Source organism: Coccinella septempunctata, chromosome X (assembly GCF_907165205.1).
Source record: "Coccinella septempunctata chromosome X, icCocSept1.1, whole genome shotgun sequence".
NCBI lineage: Eukaryota > Metazoa > Arthropoda > Insecta > Coleoptera > Coccinellidae > Coccinella > Coccinella septempunctata.
The window spans coordinates 19,894,712-19,906,309 of NC_058198.1; the positions used below are offsets into that span (position 1 = coordinate 19,894,712).

The 11,598-nt window shown below is 39.6% G+C and overlaps 1 pseudogene; it reads right to left on the bottom strand.

The window, feature by feature from the left end:
* Positions 1-1,157: 1,157 nt before the first annotated feature.
* Positions 1,158-10,604, bottom strand: LOC123322320 (annotated as a pseudogene).
* Between the last annotated feature and the right edge of the window lie 994 nt (positions 10,605-11,598).

Consider the following 11,598-nt stretch of genomic DNA (forward strand, 5'->3'; position numbering starts at 1 on the left):
AATAAAATCGGACAGAACTTACCGAAGGATCTGCTGCCCAAAGTTTTATTATCTTATGCAACAAATCTCTTTAAATAAATTTGATCTTTGTTTTCGTTTTTTGCGGGTCGGAATGTATTTTGAAGTCAATGACATACACTTTTTGAGTGATAGGTGTTGTTATACATTTTCTTATATATAATTTCGCTAATATTTCTTCTATATAGGTGTTTTGCTCTGACCAAAATGGTAGTATTAAGGAAGTCAAATGTGTGTCCCTCTGTGTGTGCGTGTGTTGTCAGTGCAATCTTGTTTTGGTTCTTGTCTCTTATGTCATATCTATGTTTTCTAAGTCTCTCTTTAAGGTGTTGTCTGGTCTGTCTAATGTATGTGTTATTACAATTTTCACAAGGGATCTGATATACTACTTCTGATTGCCATTCTGTTGAGATTTTGTCCTTGATTTTTCATTAGATGAATCATTATAAAATGCGCATGTGCAGTCCAACTCATTAAAGATCTTTACAATTCTGTATGATAAGTTGGGTATACTTTTATTAATGATGAAGAATCTTTTTTTTCTATCAGGATGGCGGTTAATTTATATTACGATTGATGCTTTTTAATTCAAAAGAACTTATCTTTGTTGAAGGATGAAATAATATAATAATAATATCGAATCAATAGAGTCACATAAAATAATAAATGCAAAAAATTTTCAATTGTCACAAATTTATTTGAAGGACTGAAAATAACTTCATTCTCAAAAAATTCTACTCTGAATTCAATAGAACTACCAAAATATACATACAAGAATTATGCGAAAGTGCAATAAATACCCACATTTTTTTTTCTTCTCTGACTTGTTCCCCAATGGAGTGGATACATTTTTTAAATTTTCTGAAACCATTTTGTTGCCGTAAATGAGGTTCGCTAGCTTTCTCCGAAAAAACTACAGTAACCGGTTGACCGTTCGGCAGATACTGTACTACCAGAATAATGATGAATTACCCCTGAAAATTCTGAGTAATCCTGTAGCAGGTAAATTTTGTTGCTCAAATTCAACTCATTATTTATGCACTATGCACAACCTCATTATATTTGGGGAATGACGGATGACGTAGATAATAGAATATCAAAAAAATTTCAAAATTTTCAGTTACTTATTTCCTCGATTATAATTTCTTTGACCATTGGAACAATGTCGTAAGCTCAAATTTTTGAGCTTACGACATTGTCTCCGAATACATTTGTATTCGGAGATCACAAATTCTCACTCACCAAATTAAATTTCTCATTCAATCGAAGAGCACAGTCCTTTAAGATGCGTTAATAGCATTGTACATACGACATATATTGTACAACCTGTAGATGTTTATCATAAACGTGTCCTGATTAAAAGTAGTACAGCAGTATTACTCAACGATAACGTCATCTATTCTGTCGAGCTCGCTATTCTCTGAATGTGGATCATTCAATTGTTTTTGGTACAAGAAAGTGTGAATTGATAATAATAATAATAATATAATTTATTGATCCTTTCATACATAACAACTTTATGTGTAGGACAAGTCATTAACAAAAACAATTTATAAATTTTTCCCTACATCATCACTTAAATATTCATCGATGGTATAATAACATTTTCTTGGTAGTAAGGAATTAATTACTAATATAATAATGATTCAAATATAGAATCTCAATGGAAACAGTACCACAGTTAGTAAATTTCACAATGGGTGAAACTTATTAGAATAGTTGTCTACTTAATAAGAAATGGAATCTTCGACCTCGAAGAACACAAAACAAGAGGTCCATGCCATATATATTCCGACACTTTTTGTTCTCGCCCCTAACTCTACGCGGCGATGCAGGGTGAGTCTTAGGGCTGTGCGTTCTCGGCGATAGCTTCATGATCTTATGGGGCCGTTGCGGTATCATGGGGACGGTGCTGAACAGTAGATTTTGGCGAATAGTTCCTACGAGCTACCTCTGGTACTCCAGAACTTCATATGGCGGCCATATCCCGATGGGGTAAAGTGGGAGGGGGACTTGTCAGACAGTGTTCAATATACGTGTAATAGAAATCTTCCTCACCTGGCACAAGAACTCTGTCCGGGATGTGCTCTATCGTAAGAGTTGGTGTACGATCCTAGTTATGTTTTTCTTATTTCTCGGCTGTTCATCGAAAAAGAAGTCCATAACAATACCTTCGTCGGACACATTGCTCAAGGACAATTCGGATTTGGGGGGTATCTCTCGAGCGTTGCCGTTGTCGGTTATGATGGGGAATTGGTGGATCTGTACGAGGCAGAGCTTCTGCAGCTTCCTGGAGAAGAACTTAGCCATTGAAATCCGTTGAAGTTCGGCGAATGTGGAAAACTTGAGAGGCTCATCAGGACCAAGGCCGCACTGCACTCATCCATCGTTGAATCCTTTGAGCTGTCGTCGTAGGTGCTGCTAGTTCGAGGTTTTCGCGATCCTTGATGGTAATTAGATCGAGACACATCTATGGACTGCGATGCGGGTCACCAGCCATAGCTGCCAACCGAGCGAAATCGGTGTCTGTATCTGCCAAACGGGCATACTTCCTTGTCTCCAGCAGCCTTACTTCTTCGAGAGTCGGAGTCTTCACCGCGTGTATCACCCCCTGTATTTAACGGTAATCATTCACTACAACGAGGTGAAAAAGAGACAGACAGAACGGATGTATCTCATTTATTATCATCTGTGCCTATAGTCTATCCAAATCCGAGAGGCCAGCGTTAACAAACTGACTAACGCGTGATCTTATTTGAGGTACTCCTCCTATTGGTCAAAGCTTCAGGAACGCCATGTTTGCAGGCGGGAGTAAGAAGCACCTTCCGCAGAACCGCATTACGTTTGATTCATTGATTGTATGCGAATTTTTGTGCAAAACTGCAGAGGTCATTCATTGCTTTTTCTTTCGTAAATTGGTTTATAGTTGTAGCAAGTTATTCAAGTTACAAGCATTTAAGATAATGTCAAGTACTGATACTGCTGAGGAATCGCGTGTTGACTTAAGTCCTCCAAAAAAGAGACGTCTGAAACGACACTTGAGTGTCGAGATAAAAGAAATGATACTTATAAAATTAAGATTATTCAAAATGAAGGAATGTGTTTAAAGGACGTAGAACTCCGAGTTGCTGAGAGACTTGGCATTGGAGGTCGAAGTGTTAGGAGAATTATTTCCGAAAACATAAATTCCGGTGTTCTATCACAGCCGGTAACAAATCAAAATCGGACCACCAAATGGGAGTCCTTATCAGATTTCGATAAAAATGTAATACGGCGAAAAGTTCACGAGTTTCTCTTCAGAAATGAACACCCGACTATAGAGAAAGTATTAAAAATAGTTAATGAAGACTCGAACTTGCCAAATTTTAAGAAGAGTACCTTCTCTAATATATTGAAAAAACTTAATTTCAAATATGGACGTCGCCAACGCAACAGGTTTTTAATGGACCGTGACGACATTAAATGTTGAAGAAGAAACTATCTCACGAAAATTAGGGCCTTTCGTGATGGAAACAGGAAGATTTACTACTTGGATGAAACTTGGGTAAATGCCGGTCATACTAAATCCAAAGTGTGGACTGATGAAACAGTTACATCTTCTCGGCAAGCGTTACTTGCTGGACTATCTACTGGATTAAAAAATCCGTCTGGTAAGGTCTTGAATTTTGAGTTTAACCCTCGGTTTCATAAAGCTTGATCAGAGAATCAACGATCGATTGACGGATGAACGTCAATTAGTTTTAAGTCGATAAGTTGGTCATAAGCATTCTGAATATCATTCTTGCACCAAATAATTATCTTTTTAATGATTCCAATTTAATGATTCTCAACTGCTACTCCTCCAATATATTCGGAAATATGAAAGTTTCAATGATTTCCTTCGGGAAATCGAATGCCAAATCGTTGATCGAGCAATCAAAGTTTTGTGAAACTTGATGTTAGTACCTTTTTGGTGGCAAACAATTTCAACATTCTTTTTCAAATGAAGTGAATATATTTTTCCAGGCAAAGGGCAAAGAATTATAGTATGTCATATTGGCAGTGACACTGGTTTTTTTAACTGGAGGACTCTGGACTTTCCAATCCAAAAGAACTGATTACTACCATGAAGAAATGGATGGTCAGTCCTTCGAAAAGTGGTTCGAGGGTATACTTCCTAAATTGGAGGAAAATTCTGTAGTAGTTTTAGACAATGCTCCTTACCATTCAAGGAAAATGGAAAAAATTCCTAACTCACAATTCAGAAACAATGGTTGAGGGAGAAAAATATTGATTTCACCCCTGACCTCATAAAAGCGCAATTGTTGCAGATAGTCAGGCAGAAAAAAAAAACTTTGAAAAATACATCGTGGATGAAACCGCAAAGGCCCAAAATATTACTGTACTTAGATTACCGCCCTACCACTGCGAACTGAACCCTAATGAATTGATTTGGGCCGATGTCAAGAATTTTGTGGCAGATAAAAACACCACATTCAAAATGACTGACGTCCAAAATCTTTTTCAAAAAGGCTCTATCACGGGTTACTTCCGAAAGATGGAGAAAGTGCGTGGAACATGTCAAACAAAAAGTTGAGGTGGACGTGGACATGTGGAAATTGGATAATATTATGGATGATATAACACCAGTCATCGTCAACTTAAAAGAAAGTTCTGCACCTTCTGACGACACTACGGACTAGTCACTTTTACAAAAAATATTGTTACACATTTATATACATAGTATGTATTAAAGGGGGAACTTTAGATTAATTTTTCATTACTGAGACTCGTAGATAAGCATACATATTTTTCACCGGAACTGAAACACTTACAAAGTTTCAAAATATAACGCTCTCGGAATAAAATTTATTAGTACACCTCTGCGTTATCACGTTCTTGACGCGTGATTACTGCATGCTGCTATGTTTACGGCTGGCCTCTTGAATTTGGATATACTATAGTACAGAATAGCGGTACGGTTTGTATGTTTGTTATTAACGGGACTTCCTATCACAGGTCTTTGACACATAATGGCAGCTTGGGCAGGCCTGGGACAGCTTCCTGGACATTTTCCGGCAGAGTGGTTATTTCTTCGGGGTTGGAGCGGTTCGAAGTTTCTTGTTCATTGGACCCGTTGGAGACAGTGCAGGATCTTTCCTCGTTGTATTGACACATAAACAGTTACGGGAAAGTGTACCCAGTAGGCCGCAACGGCTTCAGAACAGGATGGGCGTTCCCTTTTTTTTTTTTTTTTGTGTAGCAGGGGGAAAATCTGCAAGACAGACGAACCACCCTCATCTCCTGAGGGGGAACAGTGTGGGGTTTCTCACTCTCCTGAGCTCGAGACCCACTAAAAACCCTACTGCTTCTTGAATTTTGGTTCCGGGCATTTGCCTATAAACCGTTCATCTCTTGGTCGGTTTTCTTCTCGCACACTATCGTGCTGGGATTTATGTGTTTATCCTCTATTGGATTAACACTTTATTGAATTTTTCAATAAGTTTCTGTTGTTATTTTAATCTCTTTTTAATTGATCTCTTGGTCTCCTTCGGTAAATTCGCATTCTCCTTTTGTCTTCCTCTGGGTCGTAGTCCACTAGTTTCCTGAGTTCTTGACTCGGATGGTTTTTCGCTGTTTCGAAAATTTCTCTGCTTTTCTGTTCATGAATTCCGTTATGGTTTCCCATTTCAGGTCCTTATAAATCTGTCTATTCCAGACAAACCAAGGTGCATCTATTGCACATCGTAGCAGCTTGTTTTCAGTGGCCTGAATTCTTTTGATATGGCTCTTTGCCGCGAAACCCCAGGCAACTGATCCATAAGTCAGTTGGGGCCTAGCAACGGCTTTGATTATTTTCAATTTTGTCTCTTTCGACATGTGGCTTCTTCTTCTTATCAGAGGATAGAGTCTATTCATCGCTGCTTTCGTTTTGTCGATTGCTTGTTTGATATGACTTTTTCAGGTAAGTCCTTTGTCAAGCGTTATTCCTAAATATTTGGCTTCATTTTTCCAGTCGATTTCTTCGCCGTCAACATCCAGTTTTGTTGTGGGTCGCAGTCTTCTCTTCTGTAGTAATATTGCTTGGCTCTTTTGTCCATTGAGCTTGATTTTCCACTTTATGCACCAGTCATTTGTTTCGTCAATCGAATCTTATAGAACTCGTTCTATTATTTCAGGGTTTCGGTGTCGAGTTGCTATGCCTGTGTCGTCAGCATATAACGTTAGCATGGTTCTTGGATTTTTCGGAATATCGTGGATGTATATGTTGTACAGAAGTGGCCCAAGTACTGATCCTTGGGGTACTCCAGCCTCTATATCTCTTGTTGAGGAGAATTCTCCTCCCACTTTTACGTAAAATCTTCTATTCTTGAGATAATTCCTGATCAACTTGCATATTTTGATCGAATATCCAGCACATCTCATCTATATCTCATCATATATTAATCCTTCATGCCATACTCTGTCGAATGCTCTGGCGACGTCTAGTAAAATAAGACCTGTAGCTTGTTTATTTTGGAATCCCTCTGTTATGTACTCTGTGAGCCTTAATAATTGTTGTTCTGTTGAATGCTCTCTTCTGAATCCGAACTGTTCTGGTGGTATTAGTTCCAGATTTTCGGTTTCCTCATTTAGCCTCGTGGCGATAATTCTTTCTACTACTTTTCCTAACGCCGACAGTAGACTTATCGGTCTGTAGTTTTGTGAAAACTTCTTCTCTTTGAATGGTTGATTGAGTACTATGACTTCTGCTGTTTTCCATTTTTCTGGGTAGTGTTCTGTCCTCATAATTCCATTCGCGATATTTGTTAGAGCGGCTATACCTTTTCTAGGTAATTTCTTTAACATAACATTCGTTATTTCATCGCTTCCGGGAGCTTTCCTCTTCTTCAAACTTCTAATTATTTCCCTGATTTCATTTGGCGATGTTGGCTCGTCTATTTCAGCAGTTCTTCCAAATCTTCATTATCGTCGTCTATCCTGTATTGGTATAAGCCATTCCCCTTTCTCCGTGTAGGGGTGGAATTTTAGTCTTTTCTCCTCGTAGGTTTTTTTGCATTCTCCATGCAGAATGATCGATTGTATTCAGTTCTTGAAACATTTTGTTCCATCTGCTTGTTCTTAGATCTTTCAGGGCATTTTTCAGAACTTGGCTATGTCGGTTGAGGTTCCTTCTATTTAGATAATTTTTGTTCATCCTATATATTCTTCTGAGTCTTCGATTTTCTTGTATAAGATCTTTTACTTCTTTAGGCGTATCGCCATGCGGATGACTTGGCGCTGGTCTCTTTACTCTTCTCGTGCTTTTTTCGTAAGCTTTCAATATAATCTCTTCCAGTTTATCAACCGCACATTGCTTATTGTTGGAATTTCTGTTATTTCCGATTGTATTAAATGGCTGTATTTAGTCCAATTGGTATATTCTCTTATTTCCAGCAGTTTTTCTCTTGGTTCTTCTCCAATTGTCAATTCCACGGGATTGTGGTTTGAGGTTCCATCTTCCAAAGTTTCAATCGAGAATTCTTGAGTTATATTTTTCAATATCGCGATATCTATTACATCTGGTATTCCTCTTCCTAAAGCAAGATATCTCGGTAGCTCTGGTCCAATAACTTTGGCATTTTGTTTTTCGGCGAAATCCTTGAGTTTTTTGCCATTTCTATTCTCTGTTATGCTATTCCATAATGGGGATTTACAGTTGAAGTCTCCGATGGAGATTTTCGGGTTTGATCCTTCCAACATGTTGTTTATCTCTTCTTCCAATAGATTGTTTTGTGGTGGCTTATACGCCGAGGTTATTTCGACTCTTTGCCGATTTAATTCGGCAACAATCGTCACTTTTTCTGTTTTTCCTTGTGTTTCGTCGGATCTACTTTTAAAGTAGTGTTTCAGATCTGTTCTCACTAATATTGCTACTCCTCCTCCGGTGTTTGTAATTCTGTCACATCTATATGTTTCATGATTCATGAAATTCAGTCTTCTGTTCCGGTTTATTCTTGTTTCCTGTAGGGCTATAATATCAGGTTGTCTTTCTGATATTATTTGTTCTATCTCGGCTTTCCGAGTGTTGATCCCGTTTATGTTCCACGAGATTATCTTGAGGGATTTCTTCCTAATATCCGTAAGGTCCATTAATTAATTAATGTGGTTTCTTTCTCGTGGATTTATTTTTGTTGCTATTGTTAAGCCGGAAGTTTGTCCAATTGGACACATATGGGTAGTGTTTGAATTTTCTATTTGAGACATGTTTATTTTTAATTAGGAAATTAAGAAATTAAGTATGATGTATGAATATATTTTTTTTAAATTTCAATTCAGTTGGTGCTATTGTGGATTCATTATCTGTTTGTACCTTTTCTTGAATAAATAAATAAATAAATAAAAAAAATTCAGTTTACTAAATAATGCTTGGAGTTTTTTCTCCATTTCCCTCTCAATTTTCAACATTATCTTGTTGAAAATTTTTTCCGTGAAGATATCTAAATCATCGGCTGATTCATATATCTTTTTCTTCTCCTGTTGACTGTTCACAGCCTGTTTCATTGTAAGCTTTTTCTGTCCTTCTTTTTTCTGGACGGGTTTTGGAGTCTCCCTCTTCTTTTCCTGCTCTGTAGGTTGTTGTTTTTGTTACCTTCTTTTTCTGTTCAACTGATTTTCGGGAATTTTTCTTTCTGGTCACCAACTTGAACTCGCTACATCCTTTGTAGCTAGCTGGATGGCCCTCTTCTCCACATAAGACGCATGTGGCATTTCCCTCTTCACCTTTTCTGGTGAGTGTGCAGTCATTGCTGCTATGACTTCCTGAGCACTTCACGCATCTCCACGGGAAGGAGCATTTGTTTTGTGCATGTCCGTACCTTTGGCACCTAAAGCACTGGCTTGGACTTTCAGGCCTCTTTTCATGTTCAACCACAATACAGAGGTTGTAGTGTCGCTTCACTTCGAAGATTTCCTTTTTCTGGGTTTTAACCAGGTAGAGAGGTATTGGCTTCTTTGTCTTGTTCGATGTCATTCTGGACACCTCAGCGTCTGATATTCCCTGGAATATCAGGTCGTCCTTAATCAACGCAAGATCAGCCTCGATTGGTAAATGCCTAATAACGGCATATATCTTCTTCTCCTCCTCCATTTGGTAGGTAAAAAATTCTTTACCATGCTGCTCGAAGAATGTTGTGATTTTTGTAAAATCATCTACGGTTGACGCGATGATTTTTATACCGTCTTCAACTGTAGTTGCACGGTTGTGGTTTATCCTTTTTGTGTAGAGAGCTGTAGATATCTCTACCCAATCTGAGGTGCCCATCATCGTGATGGGTGGAATTTTATCTCTTTAAGGAACCTCATCAGAAGAGGAGCTTTCTTTTCGCGCGCATTTAGTTGGGGGCGCGTTCTGGGTTTTAGCAACTTGAGTTGCAAAATTTTTCTTCTTTTCCGGTTCTAGAGCTACTTCCTGTTTGGAGGAATTTTTGGGGACCGCTACCGGCTTTGCAATTTCTGCAAATGTGGGGGATTTCTGTGCCGTAATCTGTTTGGCAATTTCAGCAAAACTAGGGGATTGAGGCGCTTTATTCTTGTTAACTTCCTCTCTCAAGAGGCGTATCTCCCCGACCAACTGAGACACGGTTTCAGTCAGTTTATTTATTTGAGCCTTCAACTGCCCATCCTCTTCTTTGAGCCTTACAAGCTCCTCTGCATCTCCATCGCTGAATTCTTCGGTGTCCGTAGCTTCCATGTAGGAGCTCTCATCGTCTGAGACCTCCGACATGGCTTTTTGTCCGTATTGAACTATATGAGATATTTCGGAATAATAATGAATATTGGAAATCCTTACTACTATGTTACTATTAAGCTATGTGGCTAAATTAAATATTTTCTATAATATCAGAAAAATAAATCGACTCACCAGTGATATCCGTGGAACCAGCGATCTTGGGATCTGGACTCGACACTGAATACACTGAATTTGAACGAATTTCCGTTCTATAACACATACACTTATAGAACTTACAAAAAACTTCGGAAGTTTCGTAGACGGAATCATAAATTCCGCAGCTTTGCCAGTGTACACTTTCACCTCCGCTTTCACTTTTACGGCACTGTGACACTTCGACTTTCTCGTCCGCTTTCTCTTTTATAGCACTAGGAGCACTGTAGCACGTCTTCTCTTGTCAAGCGATTGACTCGGAATGGTGATGGGCGTTCCGGTACAGGTGAATCGGCTATGTTTCCCTTGGCCACACCTCCAACACATACCTGAGCGGACATCGAGGTATTCCTGTTGGCCCATAGTTCTAACGGTTCTTCTGGACGGTGGTAAGTACTTGCTTTGGGACTGTTGTGTCTGTTCCTTTTTCTGCGCTCCTTCCTTATAGCTGAGGTATCTCTTATTCATCCCCGAATTTCCCCAGGATTCGACGGTGCTGGATTGGGTCCTCTCCCCGGATGGTGTTGTACTCTAAAATCTTACCGGTTCGGGAGCAGCGAAAGGCCTTTGCTGCTCCCAACGGCAAGGGAACCGGTCTGGGTGGATCCTCGGACATCTGGGTGTCCTCTACTTCGGGATCCACAAATCCCAGCTCTTTATCCAGGCGGTGCAGAATCTCCATCTCTATGCTATCCTCCGCCATTGCGGTGGCAGATGGGGAATGATTCGGGGCCTCAACGGTTTGTTACTTCTGGAAAAAGAGATGGGTGAGTGTGGCACTATTTTTGCATGATCGTTATGTGTATCCGTCTCCATCTGTTGCCGTGTTTTCCTCCGAAAATAGAGACCTCGGGCGCCACCTCTAGTTTAAAGTATTGAGGACACTTGGAACCTGTAGGTGGTATCCTACAGGTGTCCAGGAGCTACAGTCAGAGAAGGTTTTGTCCAGGGGTCAGATGTTCGCAACTATCGGAGATGTCCACTATCTCTGAACATGTAAAATCTTCGGGGAAAATAAAATACACAATAATATTGTACGAAACAGGTGTGCGTGATGAGCCGTTTCAAGGTCACATACACACCCCTGCGGTCTCGGAAATCTGGGAAGTCATGCACGCCGTTCCAAGCTCTTACACAACCTCCAAGAATTCGAGCGGAAAAGTAAGGATGTCCAGAGATGCATAATGCGCCGTTTCAAGCTCACACTGTATACTCAGAAACCCATGAAGTTATGCACGTCGTTTTCACGGCGTTTTCTCACACACAACCTCCAAAGATCTCGAGCGGTACGGGATAGGGAAAAATACAGGAATGAGAAAAATTAGACAGAGGTCAATACATTAGTTAACAAGAAAATAAATCAAACCTGAAAGTCCTGCCCATGCGAAACACCCCTGATATTATTAATTACTCAAATGGTCGGTACAACAGTAGCGGTCGGAAGTCGGGTGCGAACACTTTTGCTTCATTGACCCAGTCTACTGAATCTCTCGAATTTATACCCCACATGTCCCTTTTTTGCCTAATTGTCTAATGAGCAATTAACGAATTCCGGGATCCACCATCCCCACCTGTCTTCACGTCGAAGACATCGCGATCTAGGGCCATATGGGTTCACGCTGCCTGCAACCGGTCGGTTTAATCAATTCACTCCGCGGAAATGAGCAAATAATGCA